The sequence below is a fragment of the Branchiostoma lanceolatum genome, chromosome 4 (assembly GCF_035083965.1).
Source record: "Branchiostoma lanceolatum isolate klBraLanc5 chromosome 4, klBraLanc5.hap2, whole genome shotgun sequence".
NCBI classification, from domain to species: domain Eukaryota; kingdom Metazoa; phylum Chordata; class Leptocardii; order Amphioxiformes; family Branchiostomatidae; genus Branchiostoma; species Branchiostoma lanceolatum.
Window position 1 is genome coordinate 32,050,255 of NC_089725.1, and position 15,154 is coordinate 32,065,408.

The window sequence follows — 15,154 nt, forward strand, 5'->3', positions numbered from 1 at the left end:
GTGCGTACGTCAGATGCCGTGTTGTAGTCTAGTTGTCAGCCATCCGAATTATGGGCCGCGATGTCAGAGCTCGCGTTCCAAACTGGCCTAGTTTGGTACAAAGCCGATAAGCCGATGTATACTGAGAACTGACCCACCTGTCAGCGCGCCTGTATTGTAGTCCTGGTAGGAAACCTTCCTGCAGATTTGCAAGGCACAGGGTAGCAACATAACACACAACATGCACAGCGAAGAACTGATGTTAATACAAACCACTCAACATAAGTATAACATTCTTATATGTTAACAAAAGGGATTTTGTGATCTGTAAAGGTTGGTAACCAGCTGATAAAACGATGTTAGGAGTTCGTCAGCAAATGCTAATGCCAATCGAATTTTCTTACAACGTACCAGGCGACCATACATTCGGGTCGCCATGCGCAATTACACCAAATGAACGAGAACCGGATTTATCTCGATGCCCATCTATTAGCATTTAATATAACTCTACCAACTGCGAAACGCCTATTTCAGAAAAAAATATTTCTTTATCAGCTGATTTTCAAACCTAGACCTGTGCCACAGTCTAATTAAACCTCCCAATCGTGGCTCCATCCTGTTGGGACTGTTCATACAACGGTTAGCTTGAGTGTACTATAACTGATGTCTTTTGTATGCCGAGGTGAAGACATTAAATTATTTTGTGGAAATAGTAGATGTATCGATACCTGTAAACACGTCAACTTTGTCTTTGCTTCGTCTGTCTTCAATCAATACAATGCAGACGTTAGAGAACGAATGTACAACCATCCTGTATTACATAACCGCCTTGGAAAAACTTAAGGTACGGTATTAAGTGCTTTAGAGTTCAGTGCCCTCGCCCTACTTAAAAGCATTCTTATGTACCACGTCGTAAACGCTAATGCGCTTTAAATGATACTCTCATAAAAAAAAAACGACATGCACGCACGGGAAAGCGTCACAGTCTTTATTCGTGGTCCATTTTTCATTGCACTTAGCTTGTCGAAAAGAGCTAGGGGAATTCTCCTGGTACAATGAACCTGCAAAAATACTGTATGTAGCGTTTTAGTCTTCTCTCGCGACCAGTGGAAGAGGAGCTCTTCTGTTCTGAGTTCATTTGAGGTAAACTGGTCCGAGATCACTTCCCCTTTTCCTTGATTCGTGCGTCTCACGGAAAGCTTGTCATGCGGCTTTGTGCGATGGTTTATGGGAAGTATTACCCGAACCTCCCGGGGGTGATGACTCCGCGGCACGGTCGTAAATATCAAAAATTGTACAAAAGATATCACGGCAACATCAAGGCAGGGTTCAGGTGTAGTTCATGGCCATACCTAGGCCGTGCCTCTGTAGTCTGATATCTTTCGTCTATCTAGTTTTAATACCGCAACAGGATCATAAATATCAACAACTGTATCAAATTGAATCACGGCAACGTCAAGGTAGAGTTCAATTAGAGCGGTTTAGTCGTGTCGTTATACATGTATGAAGGGTCCGATAAGGTTGAACCTTTATAGTCGGATATCTTTCCTTTATCGGTCTTGTTATAACAGCACAACCGTGACATGAATATAAACAATTATGACAAAGAGATCATCACATAGGGCCGGATTCAAGTACAGGTTAGGAGTGGAAGTTAGCTTATAGGGCGATCGATGTGTAAGGTCTTACCTAGGTCGAACCTTTGTAGTCTGATATATTTCGTTTACCTGTCTAGTCATTTCATTTTAGTTATAACACCTACATCGATGAAGCGTATTTTCGCCTAACAATCTAACCTATACTTTGGACGGGGCTCGGTGACCTGCGACCTCTAAGAATCGGGCAGTGACCAAGACAACGTCGGCGTGTTGCTGCCGATAATGTCTTTTAAATCTCGCAGACTCGTCGGGTGAGCTGTTTTCCTATTTGACAAGGAAAGAATCCTCTGAAACAAGAGAGATGGTACGTCAATTTACACTACTAGGTGCATTAATGTGAAAATTATGTGAATTTGCTGCAAAATTCCAAGAAAATGTGACATAATGTGAATCCGACCATAAATATGTGAAACCCAAAATGTGATTTTTTTTCAAAATGTGAATCGCGAAATGTTATCTTATGTGAAAAAATGTGACCCTTTAAGAAATGTGAATCCATTATGTGAAATCGCACAACCCTAAAACGTGACCCAAAAAAATGTGAATCTGAAATTTGAAAAAATGTGAAGAAATGTGAAAAGGTTTTCTTCCGCAAACGGCAAAGAGTCAAATGTGAAATTATGTGAAATTCAAATCACATTTTTTCACAGAATCCTGGGAATGTGATTTTATGTGATAATGTTTCACATAATTTCACATTTGCCGGTGTCCTAGCTGATTATGTGATTTTATGTGAAAAAATGCCCAACAGGCAACAGCTTTTATTTTCCACGAGTTCTCCAAGGTTAACAGTAAATACTGTGTTGATGTAGTAATCATCTATATATTTATCAATAAGAAATAGATATTAATGCAATTAATCAATCAATCAATCAATCATTCGCGAGCATCAGGAGCTAATGCAGCACCCCTTTCGTCTCCAGCATCTACCGACGTTTGATCTTGTAAATGCTATCAGAAGTAATCTCTGGTAATATTTACATTATAATATCATTATCAAGTATGTGTTAAGTGAGCTCACGGGTGGATGCGGTAAACATTTCCGCTGCTGTATGACTTCGAAATTCCTAACCTACCATCCAGTCTGGCGTGTCGTCATTAGCTATAGGCCGGGCTATGTTCGGCCAAGCTTTCTTTCGGGAAGACTGAGCTTTCTGCCGTTACGGCACAGGTTATCTTTGGCAACAGTGTATTACGTGGTAGAAATGTAATCGGTCGTAACGATAAGCGGGGAAAAAATGAACACCTACCACGTAAAATTACTATCGGGTGCCATGATATTACCCCGGGGGCGGTAAACCCTTCTGTCCCGAAGAGATCCCGGCCAATACACGGTAGACCGGATTCCGGATTAATGGTCCCTTGACTTGAGATCTAAAATGCAACGAGCCCAAGGAATCATACGAGAATCTCACATATGTTCTGAAGTTAAACACCTCTATCCAACTTCTTACAATGTCCTTAACTTAAGAAAAAAACCCAAAAAAACACCAACTTTTCAATACGAGACGATTTAGAAAGGTCTATCAGGGCGTGTATTTGTACTTTCTATTTTGAAGTATTTTTCAAACCCTCCACAAAACACCCATTACTCAAAATGTATTACTAGGATGCTGTATATCTTGTCATATTGTAACATACATTTTCAGGGGGGCGAAGATTCTCAGGTTTAGAAAACAACACGGAACTAGTAATTTTCTCATCCAAGACTGCCAAACAGATGTTTTTACATGACGTGTGCGAAATCCGCGCTGTGTATATATCTTCCCGAATGAAAATGGTCTAACGCTCTACAAGTCAACAGCAGCCTATGACCTCATACTAGAATCCCAGATATCTTGTGACTTCACAATATATCTTTCTCTCTTCCTACAGTGTTCCTGACACCAAAAAACAAAACGAAACCATCAACTTATAAATACGAGACGATTTACAATTGTGTGTCTGTGAGCGCATTCAAACTCTTTAAACCGTGCGCGCTGTGTAACTTTCAATTTAGAAGTTATTCTCTCGAATCCTCCACAAAACACCCGTTATTCAAATTGAATTACTAGGATGCTGTATATCTTGACGTATTACTACATGCATTTCAGGGGTGTCAAATGTTTGACGGTCTAGAAAACAACTCGAAACTACTAATTTTCTAATCCAAGACTACCCAACACACGTTTTATTTGACGTGCACGAAATCCTCGCTGTGTATATTTCTGCCCGGATCCAATTTTCCAAATGCTGTACAAGTGGCCCGTAGCCTTTGATCTTAAACTAGAATTCTAGGTATCTTGTGACGTTACAACAAGTCTTTTCAACTTCCTACAGTGTTTTAAAGACCAGAAAACATCACGGAACCATCAACTTTTCGATACGAGACGATTTACAATAGCGTACGTGTCCGTGAGCGCATTCAAACTCTTTAAACCGCGCGCGCTGTGTAACTTTCTATTTAGAAGTTTTTCTCTCGAATCCACCACAAAACACACGTTACTCAAATTGAATTACTAGGATGCTGTATATGTTGTCGTATAATAACATGCATTTCAGGGGTGTCAAATGTTTGACGGTCTAGAAAACAACTCGAAACTACTAATTTTCTAATCCAAGACTACCCAACACACGTTTTATTTGACGTGCACGAAATCCTCGCTGTGTATATTTCTGCCCGGATCCAATTTTCCAAATGCTGTACAAGTGGCCCGTAGCCTTTGATCTTATACTAGAATTCTAGGTATCTTGTGACGTTACAACAAGTCTTTTTAACTTCCTACAGTGTTCTTGACACCAGAAAACAACACGGAACCATCAACTTATCGATACGAGGCGATTTACAATAGCGTATGTGTCCGTGAGCGCATTCAAACTCTTCAAACCGTGCGCGCTGTGTAACTTTCTATCTAGAAGTTTTTCTCTCGAATCCACCACAAAACATCCGTTACTCAAATTGAATTACTAGGATGCTGTATATGTTGTCGTATAACAACATGCATTTTAGGGGTGTCAAAGGTTCGACGGTCTAGAAAACAAGACGAAACTACTAATTTTCTAATCCAAGACTACCCAACACACGTTTTATTTGACGTGTACAAAATCCTCGCTGCGTATATTTCTCCCCGGATCCAATTTTCCAAATGCTGTACAAGTGGCGCGTAGCCTTTGATCTTAAACTAGAATTCTAGGTATCTTGTGACGTTACAACAAGTCTTTTCAACTTCCTACAGTGTTCTTGACACCAGGAAACAACACGGAACCATCAACTTATCGATACGAGGCGATTTACAATAGCGTACGTGTCCGTGAGCGCATTCAAACTCTTTAAACCGCGCGCGCTGTGTAACTTTCTGTTTAGAAGTTTTTCTCTCGAATCCACCACAAAACACCCGTTACTCAAATTGAATTACTAGGATGCTGTATCTCTTGACGTATAACAACATGCATTTCAGGGGTGTCAAAGGTTTGACGGTCTAGAAAACAACTCGAAACTACTAATTTTCTAATCCAAGACTACCCAACACATGTTTTATTTGACGTGCACGAAATCCTCGCTGTGTATATTTCTGCCCGGATCCAATTTTCCAAATGCTGTACAAGTGGCCCGTAGCCTTTGATCTTAAACTAGAATTCTAGGTATTTTGTGACGTTACAACAAGTCTTTTCAACTTCCTACAGTGTTCTAAAGACCAGAAAACATCAACTTTTCGATACGAGACGATTTACAATAGCGTACGTGTCCGTGAGCGCATTCAAACTCTTTAAACCGCGCGCGCTGTGTAACTTTCTATTTAGAAGTTTTTCTCTCGAATCCACCACAAAACACACGTTACTCAAATTGAATTACTAGGATGCCGTATATGTTGTCGTATAATAACATGCATTTCAGGGGTGTCAAATGTTTGACGGTCTAGAAAACAACTCGAAACTACTAATTTTCTAATCCAAGACTACCCAACACACGTTTTATTTGACGTGCACGAAATCCTCGCTGTGTATATTTCTGCCCGGATCCAATTTTCCAAATGCTGTACAAGTGGCCCGTAGCCTTTGATCTTATACTAGAATTCTAGGTATCTTGTGACGTTACAACAAGTCTTTTTAACTTCCTACAGTGTTCTTGACACCAGAAAACAACACGGAACCATCAACTTATCGATACGAGGCGATTTACAATAGCGTATGTGTCCGTGAGCGCATTCAAACTCTTCAAACCGTGCGCGCTGTGTAACTTTCTATCTAGAAGTTTTTCTCTCGAATCCACCACGAAACATCCGTTACTCAAATTGAATTACTAGGATGCTGTATATGTTGTCGTATAACAACATGCATTTTAGGGGTGTCAAAGGTTCGACGGTCTAGAAAACAAGACGAAACTACTAATTTTCTAATCCAAGACTACCCAACACACGTTTTATTTGACGTGTACAAAATCCTCGCTGTGTATATTTCTCCCCGGATCCAATTTTCCAAATGCTGTACAAGTGGCGCGTAGCCTTTGATCTTAAACTAGAATTCTAGGTATCTTGTGACGTTACAACAAGTCTTTTCAACTTCCTACAGTGTTCTTGACACCAGGAAACAACACGGAACCATCAACTTATCGATACGAGGCGATTTACAATAGCGTACGTGTCCGTGAGCGCATTCAAACTCTTTAAACCGCGCGCGCTGTGTAACTTTCTGTTTAGAAGTTTTTCTCTCGAATCCACCACAAAACACCCGTTACTCAAATTGAATTACTAGGATGCTGTATCTCTTGACGTATAACAACATGCATTTCAGGGGTGTCAAAGGTTTTACGGTCTAGAAAACAACTCGAAACTACTAATTTTCTAATCCAAGACTACCCAACACACGTTTTATTTGACGTGCACGAAATCCTCGCTGTGTATATTTCTGCCCTGATCCAATTTTCCAAATGCTGTACAAGTGGCCCGTAGCCTTTGATCTTAAACTAGAATTCTAGGTATTTTGTGACGTTACAACAAGTCTTTTCAACTTCCTACAGTGTTCTAAAGACCAGAAAACATCAACTTTTCGATACGAGACGATTTACAATAGCGTACGTGTCCGTGAGCGCATTCAAACTCTTTAAACCGCGCGCGCTGTGTAACTTTCTATTTAGAAGTTTTTCTCTCGAATCCACCACAAAACACACGTTACTCAAATTGAATTACTAGGATGCTGTATATGTTGTCGTATAATAACATGCATTTCAGGGGTGTCAAATGTTTGACGGTCTAGAAAACAACTCGAAACTACTAATTTTCTAATCCAAGACTACCCAACACACGTTTTATTTGACGTGCACGAAATCCTCGCTGTGTATATTTCTGCCCGGATCCAATTTTCCAAATGCTGTACAAGTGGCCCGTAGCCTTTGATCTTAAACTAGAATTCTAGGTATTTTGTGACGTTACAACAAGTCTTTTCAACTTCCTACAGTGTTCTAAAGACCAGAAAACATCAACTTTTCGATACGAGACGATTAACAATAGCGTACGTGTCCGTGAGCGCATTCAAACTCTTTAAACCGCGCGCGCTGTGTAACTTTCTATTTAGAAGTTTTTCTCTCGAATCCACCACAAAACACACGTTACTCAAATTGAATTACTAGGATGCTGTATATGTTGTCGTATAATAACATGCATTTCAGGGGTGTCAAATGTTTGACGGTCTAGAAAACAACTCGAAACTACTAATTTTCTAATCCAAGACTACCCAACACACGTTTTATTTGACGTGCACGAAATCCTCGCTGTGTATATTTCTGCCCGGATCCAATTTTCCAAATGCTGTACAAGTGGCCCGTAGCCTTTGATCTTAAACTAGAATTCTAGGTATCTTGTGACGTTACAACAAGTCTTTTCAACTTCCTACAGTGTTCTAAAGACCAGAAAACATCACGGAACCATCAACTTTTCGATACGAGACGATTTACCATAGCCTACGTGTCCGTGAGCGCATTCAAACTCTTTAAACCGCGCGCGCTGTGTAACTTTCTATTTAGAAGTTTTTCTCTCGAATCCACCACAAAACACACGTTACTCAAATTGAATTACTAGGATACTGTATATGTTGTCGTATAATAACATGCATTTCAGGGGTGTCAAATGTTTGACGGTCTAGAAAACAACTCGAAACTACTAATTTTCTAATCCAAGACTACCCAACACACGTTTTATTTGACGTGCACGAAATCCTCGCTGTGTATATTTCTGCCCGGATCCAATTTTCCAAATGCTGTACAAGTGGCCCGTAGCCTTTGATCTTATACTAGAATTCTAGGTATCTTGTGACGTTACAACAAGTCTTTTTAACTTCCTACAGTTTTCTTAACACCAGAAAACAACACGGAACAATTAATTTTTCGATACGAGACGATTTACAATAGCGTACGTTTCCGTGAGCGCATCAAACTCTTTAAACCGCGGGCGCTGTGTAACTTTCTATTTAGAAGTTTTCTCTCGAATCCTCCACAAAACACCCGTTACTCAAATTGAATTACTAGGATGCTGTATATCTTGTCGTATAATAACATGCATTTTAGGGGCGTCAAAGGTTCGACGGTCTAGAAAACAAGACGAAACTACTAATTTTCTAATCCAAGACTACCCAACACACGTTTTATTTGAGTTGTACGTAATCCTCGCTGTGTATATTTCTCCCCGGATGCAATTTTCCAAACGCTGTACAAGTGGCCCGTAGCCTATGATCTTATACTAGAATGCTATGCATCTTGTGACGTTACAACAAGTCTTTTCGACTTCCTACAGTGCTCCTTACACCAGAAAATAACACGGAACCATCAACTTTTCAATACGAGACGATTTACAATAGTGTGTCCGTGAGCGCATTCAAACTCTTTAAACCGCACTGTGTACCTTTCTATTTAGAAATTTTTTTTTTTTCAAATCTTCCGCAAAACGCCCGTTACTCATAATAAATTACTAGGATGCTGTATATCTTGTCGTATAACAACATGCATTTTTGAGGCAGTCGAAGGTTCGTAGATCTAGAAAACAACACGGAACTATAAATTTTCTAATCCAAGACTGCCCAACACACGTTTTATTTGACGTGCACGAAAGCCGCGCTGTATATATGTCTGTCCGGATGCCATTTTCCAAATGCTGTACAAGTGGCCCGTAGTCTATGATCTTATGCTAGAGCTCTATGTATCTTGTGACGTTACAACAAGTCTTTTTAACTGACCACGGTGTTTTCTAAACACCAGAAAACAACACGGATCCATCGACTTTTCAATACGAGACGATTTACAATAGTGTGTCCGTGATTGCATTCAAACTCTTTAAACCGCGGGCGCTGTGTAACTTTCTATCTAGAAGTTTTCTTCTCGAATGCTCCACAAAACGCCCGTTACTCAAAATGAATCACTAGGATGCTATATATCTTGTCATATTACAACATGCATTTAAGGGGTATCGTAGGTTCTATGGTGAAGAAAACAACACGGAACCAATGGTTTTACATTAAAAGACTACGTAATAGTTTTTCATGAATTGTGTGAAATTTATAGCTTTTCTTTTTGTAGTTTTTTTGATCAAGGTTTTAGTAGCATTAAAAGTGGCGGTGACTAATTTGTAGCTAATTCAGGGGAAATCGGTAGTTATGAAGACAGTCCAAATACCAGGGAAGGGTGATATGGGGATTTTAAGCAAATATATAGATATGTGCATAGACCATATTGAAACAAAAAAAAGCAACGTAAATTCTGTACGTGTCTTTATTGAGACAGTCTCACTTTATCCCTGCTTTGGCACATGGGAGTTTTATCTGTGAAAGGTCCAACATGTGTGAAATTCCACCATTTCACACCTTCGCAAAAAAAGGAGCTTTATATGAATATCAAAGAGTCGGCTTTGAATGAGCGCGTTACAATAGAGCTGCATAATATATTATGTACAAGAAGCGCGGCAAGGATTTGCAAAACAGGCGTTAGCCTTTCAAAGAAATAAACAATTTCTCTATTTTGATGGCAGGAGCTTTGAATGTCAGTGTCTAATAAACAGTATCTATTGTGAACTCGCAAAATGGGAACATACGCTAGTGCGTTTCTTGCATTTGTAGATCGTAATCATGTTTGCTTCAGAAACCGAACGTATCTTAATAAGATATAAGATGCAAAGATTGACTTGGTTACTCATTAATTAGGTTCTCCAAAAAACTGTGAGAGTTTGAAACATCTTAGTCATCTACTTCATGTCGGCCATAATGCTTACATTGAATCTTTTACACAGACTGTCTTTTCAAATTTGGCCGAGGAGTTTAAAAAAGATCAGGCCCTTCTTCACTCTCTTAAAATCTATGGTGGGACATGAAGGCGAGGGGCTGGGCGTTGCTGTCAAAGTGTGAATGGGGCGTGACATTAGGTGCTTTCACTTGTAAAGTAGTTAATCAACAACTGAACAGTGGCACACCTTCTGTCAATTGTTGTCTGAATGCTAAATTTTAGTCAAGTCACAGCGCAAAGCGTTATATCGTTTGCAACGCATCTTTTGCGAGCATATCTCTTAAATAATTAGCTTGATCGACGAAGAAAAGTGAGGTGGAGAAAACTCTACCTTATAGCTCGCTTTCGAATGTCACCGTTTAATGATGGTTAATTACCATACTTTGAAAGAAAGGCTACATGTGTTTAAACGCGGGGGGGGGGGGGGGGGGCTTGTGGTATCGGGAATGTGTAGTTAAATACAGTATAGACGTCATATATAAACGTTGGGAAAAAAATAACTACACTTACCTTTTACATATTCTGTCAATTCAAATGTCTTCAAATCTTGTGTAAGGCAATTCACATTAATTTCACATTTTAAAAATGTGAAATTAATGTGATTCGCATATCACATTTTTTCACATTTCGCTTTTTTTGAACATCACATAAATTTCACATTTCTCGGCTTGCTAGCTGTTTTCACATCTTTTAACATTTTGCAGCAGACCGCATTTCACATAAATTCCACATGAAGTCACATTTTATAAAATGTGATTTGATATAACATTATTTCACATTTTCACCGAGAGCACGTTTCACATAAAATCACATAAACATAGGCGGCGGAAAAATGCACTGGTAGTCACATAACTTCACATAATGGGTGAACAGCCAACTTCACATTTATATAACATATTTTCACATTTGAAAATGTGATTTTTCTAGATCTTTTAGGGTGAATGTGAAATAATGTGACGCAAAATAATAACATTTTTTCACATTTCAGTGTCGCTCTACAGAAATGTGACCTGAATGTTATTTTATGTAGTTATCTGTCAATTTATGTGAAAAAATGTAATGCTGTTGGACCTCAAAATTTTTAACATTATATCACATTTTATCACATTTTCTTCAAATTTTGCCGAAAATTCACATAATTTTCACATTTATGCACCTAGTAGTGTTAGGTTAGACATCCAGGTAATACGATACGCCAAATAACAGTTACTCAAGCAACTGTATATGATTTTGCCTTTGGAAACGGTCAGACGTTTCAAGTAGCATCCACTACTTTTTGTCAGTGACTCTGAGCAAGATTTATCGAACAGCAGGTTTTAACCACGAAATATGAATTGATATGCAAATAAAGAGAATACAATTTTAGATAGTCTTTTAATCTTAGAAGAGACATAGTAGGGACTCTTTGTGGGCGAAACAAACCTTGAAATCCCAGAAAACCTCGCACAGACCCGGCCATGCCTCAGAGACCGGGCAGGGATGAGCCACCTGAACTACAGAGGATTTGGAGGTTCAAAGGTCCTGAAACGGCACACATGTACAAAAGCGTTACCGTCAATGGCAGCGAGTTCTTCAAGTTTTAAAACAAAAGTCTTTGTTTATACTTTCCTACTTAGTCGACGCACTTGTAGCTTGATTCTTAAACTCTTGCCACCCAACTGTGACCCAAGACGATTTGAGACCCCGAGCTCTGAGGGGCTGACCAGAGACAAGATCTAAACAGGCCATGATGACTTCTTATCAAAATTCGGGATGACTACGACAGAATGCACCTCCGCTCCACCCTTGCCTTGTTTACCGAAATCATGAATCTCCCCTCGCCCTCTCCGACCGTTGTGTGTCCGAAACGTCGCCTATTGAACGGTGCGATTCCGCCACACAGAAACGCCGCAGGCACACAACGCGAGCATGTTTACCTCCCACAACTCTCTCCTTACACCAATCGCCGCGCCACTCAGAAATTACCTGGCAGATCAAACAGCCTTGTCAGGTTTACGGTGATTGATGGCTGCACCTTCCCGTGCTACTCGCCGGGCGCGCGGCGCTAGGCAAGGCAACCGGCCCTCCCCAGTCACAGAGCCGCCGCCAACGCACTCAGGATAGGTGCAGGCACACTTGTCGTACGACTTATCGTTCTGTCGTACGACTTTACGTGACAGAACCGACGGCCGAGAAGGATCTACTACCACAACCTTCTCCATCAAAAAACAGCGGAAGTTCGCGCGACACATCCGCGACCAACTGTCATAAAACTGCCGAGTGGCTTATTCGTGACCGGGGTCTAACACGAGTGGAAAGCGCATTAGCTGTTTGGATAGTCGGCTGTAAAACCACAGAAAACCCTCGAGCGAACTTTACTAACTTTGCCGTACCTAGAGAGCAGTGCCGCGTTGGAATTTGCTTCGAAGAACGTCGACTTGCAAGTCCTCACGAAAACCGCTCACGACGAAACGAGGTGAGTGCCTTAAAGGCAATATTATGTTTTTGTGACAGCTTCTGAGGGAAGCAACAGAGGTAAACTGGGCACCTGGACGATTCTGGGCGATTCTAGTTTATGTCGGAAGAGGAAATGACCGTTTTTTAACAACGGGTCCTTGTCGTCGTGTTGAACTACGGGACAAATATCTTTGATTAAGCGTCATTAATTCGTATCGTACACGACAACATAAGCACCCGGGATTGTGTTGTACAAGTAAGGTTAGTGTATGCTAAATACTAGTCCCTTTATCGACGTTGTTCTGAACTGTATACTAGATTTACTTCGCGTGAAGGTCCTTTTCAAAGAAAGGGCACAGCGGAGTATTTTCAACGTCTGCACAGAGAACAGCTTTGTTCATTTCTGTTCATAACATTGAGGTAGTTGGACTGTCTTCTTGTCTAGACATTGTCTAGAAAATTGGTAGCGTGCGTAGTCCAGTGGTTAGCGATCTTGCCTCTGGAACTAGAAGCCGGGGGTTCGATCCCGGCTGTGTTGCTCACCCGACATGCACGCTACCGGAAAAGATCGCAGTCCTTAGGACGGGACGTTAAGCCGTGGTCCACTGTTCATTGTGCTATTCGAAAAGAGCTAGGGGAATTTCGTGGTCCACTGTTCATTGTGCTATTCGAAAAGAGCTAGGGGAATTTCCCCGGTACAAGAACCTGTAAATACTGTACATAGCGTCTGTCTTCTTCTCTGTCACGACCAGTGGAAGATTAGCTCTTCAGTGAGCTAAAACTGGATCGAGATTACTTTCCTTTCTAGATGAAATACAAAGTTAGTGTAAGTGAACAAAATTCCTGAACGATGAAGACATGTAAATTGTACAAGAGCTGGTAAATCTACTGTCAGGCTCATAAATGGTAACGCTGTGGCTTGGAGTATAGCGGATCCGTGTATGGTTGGTAACATACCTATCAAACCATGTCGTCATAGTAACGGAGTAAAGTACGATATGCTATAACCAAGGTTAGGAGCCTTAGGACTAAAGCTAGAATGTGGCTAAGCTTGTAACCGATGATATTCTATACATTTAGACGCACTTTTATAGATATTTACGGCCATATCCAAAGGTCCTGATGTCCAATCATGGACCATTTCTGCCATACCTCCCTTCTCAGTTACCCGTCAGAGCCAGTTCTAATCAAAAGAATAAACATTAACAATAATGCGACATGGAACCCAACGATGTTGAGGCCACATTTCAGCTTCATCCGTCCCTACATGTTACACAGGTTCATATGCCTTGAAGCTGACTTTTTTATTTATTTTCCATTCAAAATAACAGAAAGACGAGGACAAAGTGACGTTGCATTCAAGTTGTACCACTGATTTTGCCAGCGCCGCTGAACAAAAACGAATATATAGATACAAACAAGATAGAGCTAAAGTGTGCCAGTATCCCCCACCTAATGAATGATCAACTCATGATCAATTTCGTTGAATGAAGCTGGCTTGAAGCCGGCATCACCTTCGGTTGAATTTGTAGATCACCGGAATGTTACCTACTTTCAAAATCGTCCAAAGAATCGAGCGTATTATTTGTTATTATTTGACAGTTTTATTATTACTATGTATTACTATGTATGGGGTTGAACCCCCCAGGAATCATTGAAAAATGCCGCAAACAAACAAACAAGCGTATTTTTCGCCTGAAAATCTACCCTGTCACTTTGGACGTAGCTCGATGACCTGTGAATATCGGCAGATCTCCTGCGGTGACCGAGAGGAGGCCGGCCGCTTCAAGTTCCGGCCAAAAATGTAGCCTCCATAGCAGGCTCTCTGGGGCCTTGGGGGGGGGGGGGTCTTATACTACACTTTTGCTGATGACTTCTATTTGCTCTGGGTCGTTTGTGCAGCCAGCCCGTAACCATTTGGCCCCTAGAGGCTGCACAAACGACCCAGTACCGAACGAAATCATCAGCAAAAGTGTATTATAAGCCCCCAAAAGGCCTCGGAGAGCCTGCTATGGAGGCTACCGAAAATGTGCCTTTGAGCTCGCGGCCTTGTGGGTGCGATCTTGTGTTTCCCAGCTGTGTGCCGCCGACTTAGTAGAGGTCTGCCCTCTCGGGGCACTTTTCCGACTTTGTTATGGCGCGAAATCCACCTGCCACGGCTTTGTTGATGCTCGGATCAAACTCTCTACTTGTAGCGGCAAATATTTGCGCTCTTGCGGCGCAACGTTACAATTCGCAACGTCCGTCGCCCCTTCGCGATCTCCAAGCAGATGTTGGGTCGTCGCTCTATCTTTTCAACGTTTTGTACGTCTCTAAAGTGTACAGTAATCCAGTAACCCAGTGGTAAAGACTATAGTGTATAGACTATATCTCCAAGCAGATGTTAGGTCGTTTTGCGCGTGTGTTTGATTTGCAACGTTTTGTACACCTGTCTAGTGTTGACCCACTTGTGGAGGCGGGCTCGGCCCTTGTTCCATTTTAGGCCCTTGTCAAGGGCCATATCCACGACCTTTCCACGACTTTGCTCCCGACCGCTCCCCAACCAAGGCCGGCGCTGGGATGGAATCCTTCCTATTTCTAGTTCCAGTCCATTCCTCTGATCGCATCCGAGCGGAATATGATATGGACTAAATAAGGTATCCATGTACTCGTATCCAAGAATATGACTATCCAAACTTTGATTTGTCAACATTCATTGTCGATTGGCGCGGATGACGTTCAAATACTAGTAGTAACCTCGCCAAATAACTCCCGACGACAGATGACCTTGGTTACGAACTCCCCACCATGGTCCGTAGAAGGTCATGGTCGGCTTTATGTGACAGGAACTAAAAAAACG